Here is a 16,504-nt window from a genome sequence, read left to right as displayed (position 1 = left end):
TGGTTCTGTGGGCTGTCTTTTCACTTTTCTGATAGTGTTCTTTGAAGCACAAAGGTGTTTACTTTTGCCAAAGTCCAATTTGTCTATTTTTTTCTTTTGCTGCATATACTTTTGGTAATGTAGTTAAGAAATCATTGCTAAATCAAAAGTCATGAAGATTTAGGCCTATTTTAGCTCATATTTAAATCTCATTCATTCTGAGTCAATTTTTGTATATGGTGTGAGGGAAGAATCAACTTCATTATTTTGCTTGTGGATATCCAATTACTCCAGCACTATTTTTGGAAAAGACTACTTTTTCTCCATTGAATTGTCTTGGCACTCTTGTCAAAAAGTTCCTGTTTCTTTTTAACATGTCCTTATCTGAGCATTTCCTTACTTTCTAGCCTAAAATGCTTCATTTTTACTTTGTACTTTTCCATGCTCTAGCTCTTGAATCAGCCATTTCCCCAAGGAGTTCTGATTCTTTAAGTGGAAATGTCATTTAGAAGCTGAGATCTGGGTCCTAGTCATGGCCATTGCTACTGGGGGTTTGTAGCTACAAGACCCTCTTAGTGGACAGAACCAGGGGATACCTGAATGTACCTATAACACCTTTATGCTTAGATTTATTGAGACCTGTACATTCACATCAATAGCTCCAATTTCACCCCCACATCATGGGGCTCTCTCTAGTTTTATTTTCTTTATTTGTAGCTCCCTTCTCTGAAATGACAAACGTGGCTCCTAGTACCCTCAATCTGTTTATTTGATCACTTCCCTGGTGTGTAACCAGTTTCCTGTTGCCACCTTGCCTTTCCCCACCCCTGGTCCAAATGCAGGGGCCTTTCTCACCCTTTGGGGCTCAGATACTCAGGACTGAACCACTGAGTATCCCTACCCCACTCTGGATCACTGTAGCCCACACTCTGCCTGTGGACATTTGTCTTTCTGGGCCCCATCTAATGGCTTTTCAGCAGAATTTTCAGGAAGGAAGCACAACATTATGGTTTTAGAGATCCATCTCTGTTGCTCTGTGGACATTTAATCTGTTGCTTCAGACTGCTGCATAACACTCCGTGGTGTGTGACTATCACATTTTAGTCATCTACTCTTCCAGGGAAAGACAGCCAGGTGGCTCCAACTCCCCTGCCACCTCAAATAATGCCACAGTGAACATCCTTGTGCAGTTTTCCCTTAAGCATCAATGGGAAATACCCTTGGATACCAATGAGTGAAATTTCTGGGTCACAAGACAAGAACGTCTAACTTGCCTAAATACTGGAAGTTTGCTGTCTGGATGGCTGCTCCAGTCCATACTAATGAGGAGGGCACAAAGGTTTCTGTATCCACATATCCCTTCTGCCTCTAACCTAGCATGTCTGACTCTCTAGCTGCCAGTCTGTGACACATAAGGGGATATTTTGTTTGTTTTGATCTTCATATCTCTGATTATCAGTAATCTTGAACATGTCTTCTAGTGCTTATTGGCCTTTTGACTTTCCTAGGTATGTCTGTAAGCATTTAGCTATGTTGGGTCTCTTTTCCCTTAAGACCAAAATAGATCTGACTCTTCATATTATTCTCCAGCTTTCTTCCTTCACTTAAAATATCTTGAGAATCTTTTTATCAGCCGCATGAAGGTCTCCAGCTTGGGTGACCTATGAGGTGGTAAACCATTTCCTTATTAATGGGTATCTGGGCTCTTTGAGGAGTTTCCACAAACAAATGCTTCCATATCCATCCTTGAATACACATCTCTGCACTGTGGCAGAATTTCTTTAGATGACTTTCTAGAAATGTCTTTGATTTAGAATGCATTTTTGAAGACAGCGTATTTAGTGAAGGTTTCCTTGTGGCTCAGACAGTTAAGAATCTATCTGCAATGCAGGAGGCCTGGGTTTGATCCCTGGGTCGGAAAGATCCCCTGAAGAAGGGCATGGCAACCCACTCCAGTATTCTTGCTTGGAGGATCTTCATGGACAGAGGAGCCTGCTGGGCTACAGGCCATGGGGTCTCAAAGAGTCAGACATGACTGAGCAACTAACACACACACAGAGCAGTGTCTTCAAGTCTGTAGTAGAAACTTGGGACTCAGTCAGACACAAGAGTTTGGGAAGAAAGGTGTCACGAGAAGTGCTCTTGGTTTGGGAAATGTGAAGGGACATTGAAGAGTTAGGTGGTGAGAACTGTCCCCAGGAAACAGACCTGAGCACACAGCCATAGTCAACCGTCTTGGCCAGGGTATGCCACGCAGTGGGGGAGGACGTCCCCTGACAAGCTTCCTGAAACTGCCCAGTAGACTCCATCAGGTCCAGAGTCAAAGTCTCTGGAGAGAGCCATGGGGAGTTGGGGCCCACAGATAGAAGTGACAAATGTTATATTTTCCCTCTTCCCTTCATGGCTCCGGAGTGTGAGGGTAGAAAATAGACATCTGCCTGATCACAGACATATTCATAGTCTGAATTTCTCTTCTCCATGGGGATTGGCAGGATGTAGTTTTCTGCCACGCATTGGGGTAGTTTGTCCACTGGACAAGGTCAACTGGCCCAGAAAGTAAATGGGGACTGAAAACCGGTCTAAGCTCATTTTCACAGAGGTGCTGCATGGGTTAGAGGGGAACCTGCCTCTGAGCCAAGAGAGCCAGTACCCAGGGCTCCATGGCCTCAGGCCAGACACATGAAATTGTCCAGGGGAGGGTCCCAGGACCTCTCTGTCACCAGCCATCTCTTCTTGAAGAGTGTGTCCCTTCCCAGCAGTCCCTAAGGGAGTGCAGCCCAGGCTCTCTGGGGGAGATCCCACCCCGTGGGGCCTGAGTAAGGCTGTGCAATGAAGAAAGGAGGAGAATGTTCACAGGCTGCAGGAGGAGGCAACTGGGTTAGGAGCTTTCATCTTGCTTTCTTTGGCAGAGTTGAGGAGGACTGATTATATATACCAACTTCTGGCACTTGAGTTAGAAATTAGAAAGAGATGGTGCGTGCTTCCTCTTAATCTTTTTGGAATCCACAGCCTGTGACAGACACAAGCACAGGCAGGGTTAGGTGGAGCCGGAGACCGAAGTGTGTGGAGACTCAAGTGCAGGCAGAGCCCTCTCAGGTGGACCAAACAGCCAGTGTGGGCTAGACGGACCACTGGGAGCTGGGGGAGAGACCATCCATCCTTTCACACAGTAGGGAGGCTAGGCTGCCTGGATAGAGCAAAGCTCTGTGGGACTGGAGTGTTAGGGCCTGTCTGTCTGATTTGAACTGAGGTCTGGACAGGACTCTGTAGGGCCCTATGCGGAACCCCCATGACCTCATCCTAACTCAGCTGCTTGGCTTCTGACTAGCTTACTGAGCGGTTATTTTTATAAGGGCTGATGCTGGGCCAGGTAATACCAAGATGACCGACTCCTGTCACCTACCCAGGGGAGCTCTCAGTGTGAGCTGCTGCGATGGGTCTAGTGAGGGGTGGAGGAGGAGACAGAAACACAGACAGGCAGTTATGATGCAATAAGAAAAGTGCTGATAAGGGCTAACATTATGATAAGCACTCATCATAGGCTTGGGAGCTCCATAATGACCGAATGCGATGGCCCCCACCGCCTTGATTTAATACACGGGGAAGCCAAGGCTCAGACAGGCTCGATAACTTGCCCGAAGTCACACGGTGAACAGTGAGACTGAAATTCTGTCTCAGGGCTGTTTCCTTCGTCTCTGCGCCGCAGGATCCCATGCCATACGTTTGTGACAGCGGGGCCAGCTTGTGACTGACTACTCCGGTCCATGTGTGATGCGGGCGTGCGCCAAGCATGCACACCACCGCGCTGTCTCGGGGCCCCCTTTCTCTCTTTCTCCCGCCGCCTCAGTCCCGTGGCAGCTCGTCCCGCAGCCGGAAGCCGCACGCCCGTCGCCACCCCAGGGAAACGGCCTCCTGGCGCCCCCTGCTGGCCGCGGACTTACAGCCACGACGGCGCTTCCCCAGCGCCTGGTTCCCTGCGCCTGCGCTCTAGGTGGTGGGCGCCTGCCTCTCGGTTCCCCAGGACTTGCCTCCTCGCCCTGGGTCCATGGCAGCCGTGGCGGGTGGGGGCCGGGGAGTGGGGGGAATAGCTCGGACAGGGGCCAGGCACGAGCAGCCGGTCGCCTGTCTTTGGTTTACTTGACTCTGCCCAGGGCCGGGCTCCACTCTCCCAGCTTCAGTCCCTCCCGAGGGGTAGGCTTGGGACGCGACCCGGGGCCTCTGAGGACCCAGAGCCCAGAGGACTGTGGCCCCGCGGGGAGCGTCATATATTCGTTCTGGGTACTGAGGGTCCAAGGATGATGGAAACACCCACTGTGACGTAGTGAACAATGGCAGCCCCCACCCCCGGCCGCCCCGTGGCCTGACGTCACCGCCCCCCTCCTCTCAGGGACTAGAGGCCATTTTGAGTGTCTAGGAGGGGAGGTAGACGTCGCAGTAAGTGAGGCTGAATGACATATAGGAGAATAATTCTGGGTGTAAAGTACAAGCCTGGTGCTAGGAGGGTCGGGGTCACCAAGAGGTTGCACCTGAGCAAAGCTCCGCAGCATCTATTGGGGCCCACCAGGTGGACCTTCCCTGTGCGGAAGGGCTGGGGAAAGAGAGATGGTGGGGAGCAGTTCTGACATCTGAGTCTGCTCTGTTCCCGGCAGCAGCGCCTGTTTCTTTCCGGAGCTTCCGGTCTTACATCTTGGCACAGGGTGGGCAATTAGGTCCCTCAAGACCGTGGGGTGACAGTTCTCTACTGTGTTTGCCAACTTAAGAAAATCATTACCTTCAGCTGAACAGATAAAACACGACAGCAGGAGTGTGTCAGGGGAAGGTGGGTCCCCTTAAGGATCAGAAGGACAGGCTTTCCCAGACCCTTCTCCTGTCTTGAGGGAAGGACTCTTCCTGGCTGAGGGCTGTTGTCCAGAACAGTCGCAGAGGGGAGTCAGAGGCTGCTGCTGTCTTCCCTCAATCTGGCCACTTTGACTATTGCTTTCTGTGGCTCAATCTTGTTGTATGTGCAGAATTGGAGGACGTGGCCCATGACTCTTAATTCGTTGGTTTATCATAACATGGAATTCTGGCAGTCCTCAGGTCACTGGTCTGGGATGTGGTATGCCCCTGACCAGGACAGTGGCTCCCAGGGGACATTGGTTTGGTCACGTGTGTGGCTTGTGTGGGTGGGAATCATCTAAACTGAGCCTGAAGGATGCCACTGGGAATTGGTGGTGATTTACATCCAGGACCCATTTTAGCATAAAATGGAATGCTGTATTCCTCAGGGCCAAATGAATGGCTGAGCAGGGCCATTACAGATATGCTGGTCACTAACAGGTAGTAGAAAGTGACCAAGACCTTTAAAACAGTTGTCCCCAAAGGGAGCTGAGAGGTCACAGGAGGAAGACAATCTTCCTGTTGTGTTCAGAGAAGGCTGAATGAAGGATGTGGTGGTGTACTCATTGAGACATTAGTTGCTAGCTGGGCGATCCCTGGAACCCAAAGGTAAGACACTGTGTGTGTGCTGGAGATATTTATTAACTTGAAAAAGTCATATTTTAAAATAAAAAATTACAAAAAAAAGTTTTAACAGCTTAAATGCTCTACCCCAGTGGTTTGTCATTCAGACACCCTCTTCAGAGGCATTCAGTGTTACTTTTCTTGTGTAACCTTCCAGGAGTGTCTGGTACATATACAGGTAAATGCACATATACGTACGAATCCACTCTTTAGACAGACAGCATTATACTACACTGTTTTGTACCCTGCTTGTTCACTTATATTTTGAGGATGGTTCTGTATTACTACATGAAAAGCTGCCTTGAACTTAAGGAACACTGGGAGCATTCCTGCTGAAGCCAAAGACAGGGCTGTATGATTTTTGAAGTGAACCTGGAACTACTCCTTCAAACCCTGACATGAAAAACCTGCAAGGGAGTGGAGGTGTCAGTTTAACTTTGACAGACTATTATTTTAATTTCCATTTGCTCTGCCCCCACCATGATGCTTTGGGACACCACTGTTTGTTCCCTTGTTCTGTGAAAATAGCCCATAAGTCTTGGCAAGTGTCCATGGGGGTACTGTTGGGGCAGAACACAGACCTTGCTGGAGTAACGGGGAAAATCACTGGCAACTGACTGGTCTCCTGCATTTATCCTCTATTTCAGCTCAAATGGTAAAGAATCTCCCTGCAATGCAGGAGACCCAGGTTCAATCCCTGGGTCGGGAAGATCCACTGGAGAAGGGAATGGCCACCCACTCCAGTACTCTTACCTGGAGAATTCCATGGACAGAGGGCTACAGTCCATGGAATTGCAGGGGATCGGACACAGCTGAGAGACTAATTTTCACTTTTTTCTCCTCCTTCACACTGCCTGGTCTCAGGGGAGACTGCTTTTGCCCAGTGCTGCTTCTCCATGGGTCTGAGGTTCAAACCTTGGTGAGCAGTTTCCTGGTGGGGTGATAGAAAACAGATGTGATTACCTGTGGTTCTGGAGCTCAGAACTCAGGGCTCATCTGCCTCCTTTTTGTGCTCATAGGACTGACCGAAACTAGCATCTGAGCTTCAGTTCTTCTTCCACACTCACTATCAGATGGAGTAGTTGGCATTATGTGGGCAAGATGAACTCACAGGTCAAAATTACTAGACACCTGAGGAGAACAACTAAATCAAAAGAAAATAACAAATTAGACAATACATCTTTTGAAAAATTAGAATAGATGGACAACCAATAATTTAAAATAAGCTTAGGGTTTCCCTGGTGGCTCAGTGGTAAAGAATCTGCCTGCTAATGCAGGAGACACAGATTTGATCCCTGGTCCGGGAAGATTCCATATGTCTTGAAGCAGCTAAGCCCATGTGCCACAACTACTGAGCCTGCACTCTAGAGCCTGTGAACCACAACTACTGTGCCCATGTGCCACAACTACTGAAGCGTAAGTCAAAGTACTAACCTCCCTTGGTGAACTTGGGGAAAAATAGCAACTTCTCTGGACCTCGGTGACTCCATTTTACATTAGCTAACTAATTTAACTAATTAGTTATTTCCATAAATATTTGACTAGAGGATAATGGGAATAATACTAGCTAATAGTATAGGGCTGTTATAAAGAGTAATGCGTTAAAGCAGGTAAAATACTGAGGACTGTCCATGCTTACACTGGGCACTCACAGTATATTCGTTACTGGGTTGTTACTGTACTCTGAGCCCAGTGCAGAGCAACATGGTGAACATGTTGCTGAGGGAGTTGCAGGTGGTACAGTACAACCAGCGCCGTGCTGGGGGTGGCCTGGGAGATGGGAGAGCCCCAAGGGGAATCTGCCCTGATGAGGATTAGAAATATCTAAGCAGAGGCATCAGTGTCTAACCTGAGACTTGGATGATTCAGTGAGGTGGTGAAGTGGGGCAGTGAGGTTAGGCTGCCAGAGGCTAAGAGGCATTTCAGGCAGAGGGAACAGCATCTCCAGACACCTGGGGCCCAGGCAATGTGTGCAGAAGAGAGTGTATGCAGTGTGTGTGTGTGTGTGTGTGTGTGTGTGTGTGTTGAAAGCTGTGAGGTATGGAGCAGGACTTGACCTGTTCTGGCTACTGTATAGGAAGTGGATAGAAAGCAGGGCTGGAGGCCTGGAGACCTGGACCAGATGCTATGACAGTAAGCGGTGGCCTGACCTTGTGGATGAAGAGATGTGAGTGGGTCCATTGTGTGAGGCAGGTAGAATTAAGTTAGAATGTGGGCAGATGGGGAACACATGTAAATCCATGGCTGATTCATGTCAATGTATGGCAAAAACCACTACAATATTGTAAAGTAATTAGCCTCCAACTAATAAAAATAAATGAAAAAGAAAAAAAAAAAAGAATGTGGGCAGAATGGAGGAGTGGAGGAATATTAGTCAGTTGCATAATGTCCCTTCCAAATTCATGACCACCCTCAACCTCAGCATGTGACCTTCTTTGGAAATAAGATCTTTGCAGATGTAGTTAAGGCAAGGATCAAGACAAATCACCTTGAATTTAGGGTGGCCTTAATTCCAATGAGAAAGATTGCCTATAAGAGAAAACAACACAGAGAGACACAGAGAAGAAGGCCATGAATAGAGAGACAGAAGAGGTTGAAGTGATGTTGCCATGGGCTGGGGAACACGTGGAGCCACAAGAAGCTGGAATAGGTAAGGAAGGATCTTGCCCTCAGAGGCTTTGGAGGAAGGGGCCCTGCCAACATCTTGATTTCAGATTTCAGGCCTCCAGACTGTGAGAGAAAAAAATTCTGTTGCTTTAAGGCACCCAGTTAGTGGTACTTAATTCTGACAGCCCTAGGAAACTAACAGAGGAGTCAGGGTGGTGCTCAGGTTTCTGGTTTAGGTGACACGTGGGACATAAGGGCAGGGGCAGACTTGGTGGCTGGGGTGGGGACAGGAGCCGCGATAGACAGATGATGAGGTCTGATTCAGGTTTTACTGCCTTCAGAGAGTCTGTGTGATAAGGAAGCGAAGGGAACCTTGGTGGCTGGATTCACGAGTCTGGCTAATTGATTCAGATTTAGATAGAGTCAGGAAGTGAGGGGAGAAGAGAGGAAGTTTACTCAGGGAGGATTTGTGTGGAGAGCAGGGAAGAGCATCAAGATTAGACCTACACGGAAGACCTATGTGGGGGAAAGGTGAAGGCGAGAGAGTCGTGAAGGTTTCTGAGTAGGAGCAGCCAGGGAAACAGGAGAAAAGCAGGAATACTTGGGGCCACAAAGGCTGAGGGCACGGGGAGTTTAAAGCAGATGGGGGCAGGGCGGGGACAAGAAGGAATGCCACAAAGCTGCCTTTGCTCAGGTTACTGCAGCAGAAAACCACAGACTGGGCAGCTCAATCAGTAGACATTTATTTGAAGTCTGGGAGGCTAAGTCCAGGGTACCAGCAAGGTCAGGTTCTGCAGAGGCCCTCTTCCTGTTGACAGACAGCTGTTGTTTCTTTGGGCCCTTCACATGGTGGAGAGGGGGATCATCTTGCATGTTTCTTCTAATAAGGGCACTAATTCCATTCATGGGGGCTCCACCCCATGACCCAATTGCTTCCCACAGGGCCCACCTGCCAAGAACATAACACTAGGGCTTAGGATTTCAACATTTGCATTTTGGGGGACATCAACATTCAGACCATAACAAAAACAAATGGGTCAGTTTTTCACTGTGACCTTGGCAAGAACAGCTTTGGTGGAGCACGGATGTGTGTAGTCCCATTGCCACCTGACTCCCATTTTGGGGAAATCCTCACAACAGGGTGCCCTGGTGTTTTGTTTCTAGAGGTTCTAGATTCTCAGGACTGAACTTGCCAGGGCTTGGTGCTTTTAACAGTTGTGGGAAAGAGGTCACCTCCATTCTGGCTAGGTCCCAAAAACCAAGACTGATCCTCTGTGTCTGCTCCTTGGGGATAAGGCCAGCAGCTGTTTGTCTCCCGTGAAGCCAGCATTTGTCTCTCTGTTCAAAGAATCTGGCAACCCTATCCTTTTACTGATGTCTTAATCCATTTACGCCCCAGGAAGGGAGGGGGAGGTTTGGGATTAATAGAATTACTGGCCACATTTATTGAGGGGGTCTGGAATCCCTGGAAAGCCAGGGTTTCATCATATCTATCACTCAGCCCCACAGAACTGCAAGGAGGACCAGATTCACACTTGAGATATTCCTCTAAACAGCAGACAGTCCTGCTGTGCCCAGCCAAAGGTAACAGTGCCATCTATGGGTCACTGGAGGAGTGCGCCTGGGTGTAATTGTAATAACACAGAGGGAGTATCAACGGGAGGGCCCTCCGGAGCCCAATTCCATGCTCTTCTGTTAACTAAGGAGAAGTCAACTTTATAGAGGTGTGATTTTTGTTTAGTGACCAGATGTTTGAAAGAAACACAAGAGATGGATGGACCAATATGTGAGCCTGAGTGTGCATTAGGGAGGGGAAAGATCCAGCTTGTGGGTGTCTGTGCCCTGCAAAAGTAGAGCTAAAGTTTTTCTTTCCAGAATATGACCAAAAAAAAAAAAAAAAGTGATGAAGATGGGGTATGTAGGTGTGTGGGCAGAGGCAGTGGATCACAGCTTGGGGAGAAGTCTAGGGCTGGATGCAATCAAATGCAGTCTGAGAAGTCAAGTCTGTGTAGCTCAGTTACTTAATAATACCCCATACTTGCTTACCAAGTGCCAGGCATTCTCAAAATGTGTATTAACCCTCACAGCAACCCTGTGAGGTTGATGATATCTTAGCTCCCATTATATAGAAGGGAATTAAAGCACTGGGAGGTTGGGTAACTTGTCCAAAGACACACAGCTTGAGGAAGCCAAGACTGCAGCTCCAGCACTGTCCAGTGTCCTTGATGTCTGCACCAACGTCTGTTGTTGTTCAGTTGCCCAGTCATGTCTTACTCTCTTCGACCCCATGGACTGCAGCATGCCAGGCCTCCCTGTCCCTCACCATCTCTCAGAGTTTTCTCAAGTACATGTTCATTGCATTGGTGATGCCGTCCAGCCATCTCATCCTCTGACACCCTCTTCTCCTTCTGCCCTCAATCTTTCCCATCATCAGGGACTTTTCCAGTGAGCCGTCTGCTGTACATCATTCTGAATGCATTGCCTGTTCCTTGCCTTTCAAACGGGAGCAGGGGGAGCATAAAGTAAGCTGGTTTTGATTAAAGTGTTCATCAGTCAGGACAGCACTAATACAACACTGAGTCCAGGGTCCGCTGAGGGGTGGCCCACAGCCACAGGCCTTTCGGGGCTCTTGAGTCTATTTTTTGTAGACTTTACCCCATAAGGGATGGAAAATTATGGGAGAATTTTAAGCAGGGGAGTGCCATGGTCTGATTTAGGTTTTAAAAAATGAATTTAGGTCTTCTCCAAGGGTGATGGACATGGAAACTTGTTAATGACTAGGAATCCAGGGTGGTCTGGCCTGGCACCAGTTTGTGGGGGGTGGTTTGTGAGTGAGAAGAAGCAGAACAGAAAGAACCCAGGTGAGCTGTAGTCAGATATCTTCTCTCTCACTCTCTGTCCTCTGCCCCCAGTGCCTCCTAAGGTGACTGTTCTGCCAGCATGCTCCAGAAGACAGCGTCACCTGGAGCCTATTCTCCATCTTGTTTCACTGGAAGAAGGACCAGGTGCTCGGTAAGTGGGTTGGGGGATCTGGTGATGTTCTGCTCAGTGGAGATGCACCATTCCACTTGTGCATCGCCCACATGTGGCTGACTAGGGATGCAGGGGATGGGGGCAGGGCCTGCCCGATGGAGCATGTCCTCCTGGCAATGGTTGCTGGGTATCCTAGTGAGTACCTTACCTCCCAGTCCTGTGGACACCCCACTCAGCTTGGACACCCCACTTGAGAGAGTGCAGAGCCCCAGGCAAACGATCCTGTTGGTCTTTCTATTCTTGGAATGGGAACTAGGGTGGGGGCCTCCTCAGAGCAGCCCAGTACAGGGTACAGCAGACCAGGACAGGGCCACGCTCAGGAGGGGTGTCTGGTCAGGTCTCCCTGCTCTTTCCTGAAAGTGCTCCCAAGGCATGTTCCTTCCTTTGGGACACAGCTTTTCTCTCTCAGCCCTTCTCTGCTCCGTAGTTGTCTGCTCCCCTGCAGCTCTGGGGGAGCCCACTGGGGAAGATCTGGGTCTTTGGTTAAGCATCTTAGCGGCTGCTACCTTAGTGCTGGGTCCAGCTGGGGATGCAGAGGAAGAGGAAGGAAGGAGTGCTGAGAAGCGGGAAGGTCATAAGAGGACGGTGCTGCTGACCTCAAGAAGGATCTAGCAGCAGCTGGGGTGAATTCGGAGGAAAAGGCCTTTTGTAGGTTTTCTTGAGGCTCTACTGCCCATCCAGGGTATAGAGCCTAGTTGAGGGTGGCAACCGTCTGACTGAGCTTCCTAGTCAAGTGCTTGTGGTCTCCTGGGGAATATGGACTCCATACACCTGGGTCTGTCCTGCCCCGGGCATAGCCACAGCAGCATCTTGCTGGCCTGTAGGCAGAGAGCCAGGTGAGATGACCCATAGGTCCTTTCTGGAACAATCATCTTTCCTCTTTCTTTTTCTCATTTTGTTGCATGCAGCATAAATCTGACACAAATGAGACCTTCAATAAAAATGAGGAGGTATCTTAACTTGGCAGAAAGATTTGAGTCACCAGCTTGGTGAGAAGCTCACAGCAACCTTCAGAGAAATTTCATGCCCTTGAAGGTTTCTGCAAGACCCATTTTACCCCTTTTCTTCCTTAAGCTCCACTCTGCTAGACCTGGCCCATGGCGATCATGAAAATGCACCTGTCAGATCTTCAACTCCAGGAGGGTGATTGGTGGAGGTCCTCAGCTGCTGCACTCTGAATTTGTCACCTCCTTGGTGTTGAGGCCATGCTTCCCAGCGTGGCTCCCAGTCAAAGGCAGAGTGCATCGGGGATACTAAGGCAGGACACCAAGGGAATGCCTGGGAGATGTGAGTCTCTTTTGATGGGTCACTGGCTCCAGGATTGCCCACTGGCTTTGCCAAACACTCATGGATGACCAGCATCCTGGGATAATTTCACTCAACCTCCCCTCCTCTCTACTTCAGTGGGGTCTTATGGCTCCTCAGCCTCTTCCAGCTCCTCTAGATTTCCCCCCACAGGCATTTCACCCCACGGGCATTTCCCCTAATAAATTTATTGCTTGTTTCATTTTGTTTTGACATCTACCTCTTGGAGAACTCATTCTAACCTACTCCCCTTGCTCAAAGTGGGAACCCCCTGGGGCTTCCCTGGTGGTCCAAGAGTTAAGAATCTGCCTTGCAATGCAGGGGACTTGGGTTCAATCCCTGGTTGTGGGACTAGGATCCCACATGCTGAGGAGTAACTAAGCCTGAGAGATGCAGCTACTGAGCCTGTGCACCACAACTAGCCAGTCCGTGCACCATGGTGAAAGATCCCTCACGATGCAACAAAGATCCAGTGTGCTGCAACTAGGACTTGACAAAGCCAAGTAAATAAATGAACATAAAAAAGAATGGGGACCCCCGTTTGGACTCTTCCTTTCTGAGTTGCCCATTGTCACTGAGCTGCTGGCAGTGAGGGGAGACAGGGATCAGGGGAGGCCTTTGAGGTACTTGGTACCCCAGAACAGAGGCCTGCCCTCCAGCCTCCTTCACTGGGGCCTCTAAAGTCACGAGATTCTCCGTTCCATCAGACAGCTGGTCTGTGATGGCCATGGCCCCGAATGGCATCAGCAATGCATGAAGGACAGGGATGTTCATTGGCTCGCACTGTCCACTGCCTTCCCCTCGTTCACTGCTCTTGGGACGTCAGTCATCCTCTCAAACGGCCTCATTTTGGGTGGTAGGTGTATGAGAGACAGGGAGGAGCTGTCAGTGCTGTCTGCACTCCTTCCCCAGCCTCTCCTTCCCCACGGTCAGCTTCCCTTTTGTGGCCTCCCAGGAAAGATAGGACTCAAGTAGCCTCAATTTCTGGGAGAGCAGAGAACTGGGAAGGGCCGAAATTCTCCCACAAGAAGAAAGCCATGAAGGGTAGCAGGGAGCCTTCATTAGCTTCGTTTATTCACTTACTTTAATTTTTAGCACATGTATTGAGTGTCTATTGTGTTAGACACTGCTAGTCATTTTTGCAGTCTCCACCATGAAGCTTTAAAGTCCAGGAGATAGGTGCTATTGATTATTAATCCCACTTGGCTGAGATGACTTGCTCTGATGTCATAAAGCTGGGAGATTGGAGCCAAGATCTGAACAAAACTTGTCTAAATTCAGAGCTGCTTATTCATTTAACATATTTATTGGAATGGCTTACAGAGCTTATAGAACTTAGAGTTGAAGCCTTATTATGGTTCACCTACTGTCTTTGCCAGGAAAATCATTGATTTCAGATTCAGGCTGGGTTTGAACCTTTGCTCTATCACATATTATCTGTTATCCTGGGCAGACCACTGGGACTCTGCTTCAGTTTCCTTACTTGTTCAAGGGTACCTAAGTGGGTCCAGCTTTGAGAGGTTGTTTTGGATGGATAAAAGTGAAAGTGAAAAGTTGGACATGCTCAGCCATGTCCAACTCTTTGCGACCCCATGGACTATACCGTCCATGGAATTCTCCAGGCCAGAATACTGGAGTGGGTAGCCTTTGCCTTCTCCATGGGCTCTTCCCAACCCAGGGATCAAACCCAGGTCTCCTGCACTGCAGGCGGATTCTTTAACAGCTGAGCCACAAGGGAAGCCCTTGGATGGATGAGGCCATGTAATAATGTGTGGTAGGCTCTCAATGCAGATTGGACATGTCCTAAATAGCACATAAGACTGAAAGATGATTTTCATGACAAAGTGCACCTGGGGCACAAGGCTGGGCATGGTGGGTGGAGCTCACGTCACAGAGTAAGTGTTGGTAAAAGCATTGGCCACACCAGGGACCCAGCTGGTCAGACAGAATACTGCCTGTCTCCACTGCCTGGTGGTGACCTGGCTGGCACGTCTACATAGATGCTGTCATCTCTTTCACTTCTCCCCAGGGCTTCCTCTGCTGTCCTGACCGGCATCTTGGAAGGATCTTCACCTTGGCTAAGATGTATTTAAAACCCTTGATAATGTTGATCATGCTAATTTGAGCAATTTGACTCTGATGTGCCTTGGTGTAGATTTCTTTATGTTTCTTATGCTTGGGGTTTGTTGAACTTAGACCTGTGGGTTATAGTTTTTAAGTCTGGAAAGGTCTCAGCTATTTTCCTTCAAATATTTTTCTGTCCCCACTCTCCTCAGGAAATCCAGTTGGCTGCTTAAAGTCTAAAATCTACTGATGCTCTTCTCATTTCTTGAAATTCTTTTTTTCCTCTCTACTTCATTTGGGATTCTGCTGCTATGCCTTCAGGTTTACTAATCTTTTCTTCTGCAATGTCCAGTCTTTGTTAATCCCATCTCATTTGCGTGTGTGTGTGTGTGTGTGTGTGTTTGTTTGCTTGTTTAAATCTTTGACATTAGAGTTTTCATCTCTAGAACTTTGATTTGGGTCTTTACTTCGTGGGTTTTTTTTTGGCCAAGCCTTGTGGCTTATGGGATCTTAGTTCACCAATCAGGAATTAAACCCAAGCCCCCTGCAGTGGAAGCATGGAATCCTAACCACTAGACACCAGGGAATTCCTTCTACTTCATTTTTTAAATATATGGAATACGGTTACATGTCTGTCTTAATGTCTTCCTCTGCTAATTATAAGGGCTATATCAATTCTGGGTTGATTTTAGTGGGTTGATTATTCTCCTCATTATGGGTTTGGTTTTTCTGCCTCTCTGCACGCCTAGTAGTCTTTGATTAGATCCTGGACATTATGAATTTTTCCTTTGTGAACACTGGATATTTTTACATACTTGTGAGTCTTCTTTGCTTTATTCTGGGGGTGCAGTAAAGTTATTGGGTAACAGGTCCTTTCAGATTTACCTGTCGTGCTTTGTGAGGTAGGTCCAGAGATGTGTCCAATCTCCGGCTGGGTATCTGCTACAGCTCAGACCACAACTTCCTGAGAACTCTCCCCAGGGCCCTGTGAATTAGGAGTTTTTCAGTCTGGCTGGTGGAAACAGACACTGTACAGGCTTTGTGTGCGCACCACCCACTTTTCCTTCTAATCCTTTCTCGTGGCCTCTCCGTAGCCTTGTGGGCTTCCCTCCTGCGTGCGTGATTAGCGCTCTGCTGGGTGCTGCAGGGGGTCGGTGGCCTGCAGGCCGGGCAAGCTCTGTGTCTCTGCAACCCTCTCCTCCTGGGTGCTCTGGCCTGTGAACTTTGGTGGCCTCAGTCTCACTGAACTCTCAGCTGCTCTTTCCTTAACCCAGGGAGTCTGCTGGCTCTGCCTGTGCTGTGGAAACTCTCAAGACAGTAAATTGGGGCAGCCTTAGGCTCACTTCACTTGTTTCCTTCATCTCACAGATCACATCCTTCATTGCCTGATGTCCAGTGTTTTAAAGGCTGGTGTTTCCTGAATATTCTCTGCCCACCCCCTGCTCCTTCTCCTCAGGAGAGGCAGGAGAGGAAACATGGACTCTGTTACTCTGTCTTGACCAGCAGCAGAAGACTTCATTCAACCACTTTAGTCTGGAACTAGGCCTAGCCAAATTCCTGGATGGCTAAAGACACCACTAGAAGATCCTGAGCCATCTCAGTGGACTGGAACCCAGCCCCTCAGAGGTCACACCTGAAGGCATCATCCTCTGCACACCAGCTGGGTGTGGCTGGTATCACAGGCATGTGACATATCTGGTTCATGGCCTCACAATGAAGACCTTAAGCATACACCCAGGGCCGACACTGGCAAGAAATAATCTCTTCACCTAATAATGGGGCATCTTCTTGGTCTTGGTGAGGGGTCCCCAGAATGTGGGCTTTTGTATAGAGCTGTTTCTTACTTTCTATGTCCTCCATCAAGACATGTTTGCCCCAGGGCTCAGGTATCACTGTCAGAAGACAATAAACACTTGGCCCCAGGAGCTCCGGAGCACTTGTTGGCCCGTTCCAGCTGGGAGGGTTTAGGAGCAGCTACAGGGTTGCGCCCTGCAGGGAACACCTGCAGGCCAGG

General features: G+C 48.8%; 1 protein-coding gene across 6 annotated transcripts in view; it reads left to right on the top strand.

Moving 5' to 3' along the window:
• Window positions 1-16,504, top strand: part of CD207 (CD207 molecule) — a 55,180-nt gene that overhangs the window by 17,691 nt on the left and 20,985 nt on the right. For 3 of the 6 annotated variants that reach the window (XM_065929489.1, XM_065929486.1, XM_065929485.1), the window contains exon 2: window positions 11,001-11,100. The exons of 2 other annotated variants lie outside the window; for them this stretch is intronic. The gene's annotated coding sequence lies outside the window, so the exon portion shown is untranslated. The remainder of the gene's footprint in view (window positions 1-11,000; window positions 11,101-16,504) is intronic. One more of the 6 variants, XM_065929487.1, reaches the window with a different exon arrangement.

The sequence above is a fragment of the Muntiacus reevesi genome, chromosome 3 (assembly GCF_963930625.1).
Source record: "Muntiacus reevesi chromosome 3, mMunRee1.1, whole genome shotgun sequence".
NCBI classification, from domain to species: Eukaryota; Metazoa; Chordata; class Mammalia; order Artiodactyla; family Cervidae; genus Muntiacus; species Muntiacus reevesi.
This window is presented reverse-complemented; position numbering and strand designations above follow the sequence as displayed.